Source organism: Crocodylus siamensis, chromosome 15, assembly GCF_052110815.1.
Source record: "Crocodylus siamensis isolate JL-2025a chromosome 15, ASM5211081v1, whole genome shotgun sequence".
NCBI lineage: Eukaryota > Metazoa > Chordata > Crocodylia > Crocodylidae > Crocodylus > Crocodylus siamensis.
Genome location: NC_143409.1, coordinates 46,482,359 through 46,484,484, shown reverse-complemented (window position 1 = coordinate 46,484,484; position 2,126 = coordinate 46,482,359).

Below are 2,126 nucleotides of genomic sequence, written 5' to 3'. Positions count from 1 at the left end.
CTTTTCAGGAAAAGGGTTTTTTTTTCCCCTCCCAACAACTTTTGTGAAAAAATTCTGCTGGGGGTGGGGAGCAAATCTTTAATGGGAAACTAAACCTCTTCGTTTAACAAAGATGTGGGCCAGCTCTGCTATGAAACAAGGTTAATTGCTGACGTTTCTTTGATTTGGGCAAATATGGCTTTTGAACTCAACAATAAATATTTGGAAATATGTAATGAGTCTTGGCCCCACGCAGTTGCCAGGAACAGCTGCAGAGTCATATGCACCAGGTTTAGTTGTACACTGCAGGCCCCAGCCAGTGTCCTATATTGGTCAGAGGGCTGAAGAGCTGCATGCACAGAAACCCCTTGTATGGTGATATACTCAGACTAGCAAAGCCACATGGTCACTGGTGCAGCTGGTATCACTTGTGGGAGGTATTTTTACTATCCTGATAGAAAACAGCTTGTCTGCAGGCACACTACGAATGCTTTATAGGGTACACTAGCAGTGCACTGGTATTTCTGTACTGCACTCCTTAGTACCATTGGGAGTACACGGCTGGATACCTTCATAGTGGCATTCCCGTGTGGGTACCCTCTTGGCTGTGACCTGTGAACCTCCAGAGCTGAAAGCATGAGTTTGTATTTCCCTGGCAAATGGCAGATCTTTAGCCCCAGGTCTCTGGTGTGAGGAGGTGCTGAGGCTGATGTGTGAGAAAAGGGGCAGGCGGTTATGAGCTCATGGCAGCAGGCAAGGACTTCTATTAAAATCGCTCCCTCAAGTGGCCAAATGCTGTATGGGACCTACCCTGGGGTGCCACAGGAGCCTTTTAATGATGATGTGGGGCATCACTGTTAGGTACGGAAACACCCACACCTGATTCCTAAGATAATCCTAGAAATTTTAAATAGGAATCCATGGCGTCAAAAAATTCTGAGCTGTTGTCAGTTTTCTGGGTTTGTTCCAGAAGAATTGCTCTATTATTTTCCCACAGTCAAAAAAAAAACAAGTGAAAGCTAAGAACTGGCATTTTCCAAGAGCTGCCTTGAATCTGACAAAGGGCACCTTGCATCTAAAAAGCGGTGCCTTGCATCTAAAAGATTGAAAACACTGGTCTAACGGATTAGGCAGAGGCCTAAAGACTGTGAGCTGTATTGCAATCAGTGTTTGGCATGCCTAATGCCTCACAAATTGTACTTAGCTAAGGCTTGCAACTCACACCAGAAGGCACATGAATAATGTCACCCCTGTTTTTCAGGCTGGGAAAGTGAAATATTTGGCAATTAATCACAGGTTGTGGCTCTGTTATCTGGACAGTATGGACATGTAAGTGGGTGAGCCCAGCAGGCGTAAGCCCAGTGGGCTACATGCTGGCTGGGTAGGCATGCAGGTATTTACACATATACACCGGTCGCAAAACTATGCCTGGCAACAACCCACACATGGGGTTTGGTTGCCAAATAGTCACTTAGTTTGTCCAAGTTCATTTTCCAGCCATGGGATCTTATTCTGTCTTTGGCAACCTGAAGTTCATTTTCCTACTCTAGGTCTTGGTCCTGGAAACACAAGGAAATAATCTAATTTACCTCCATGAGACAACTCACAAGCCTCAGGTCATACAATGTGCCTGACAAAATTGAAGGACAAAAACCTTAGGCCTCATCTCTGTATAGAGGTTGCTCCACCTACTATTCTAGCAGGTATAAAGTGCTACAACCTCCTCCCCTTCCACTATGGTAGACACAGTATGCAGCACAGGGCTTTCCTCCTGGCAGCCTGTGGCCTGCATGTGCTGCCCGCATGCAGGTGGGTGGTGCATGCAGGAGAGCTGCTATGAACATGACTGGGGGGAGATGGACTTCTTGTGCTGCATGGGGCGGGTTGTCATGCAGCACGCACAGCTAGACAAGAGGGTGCACTGCATGTACAGCACATTGGGCTGGGAGAGGGAGAAGCCAGGCTGCCCTTACCGTGCACATGGCAGGGGGGAGGCACTGAGAAGTCTGTGTGGCTGGGAGAAGGGAGGAGCTGAGTTGCTCATGTTGTGCCTGGCAGTGGAGGCCCCAAATACTTCCAAACTTTATTGGTTCGTGTACCAGTGGTGAAGTGAAATGATGGCATTTTCACCACAGTTTGGAAGCCCT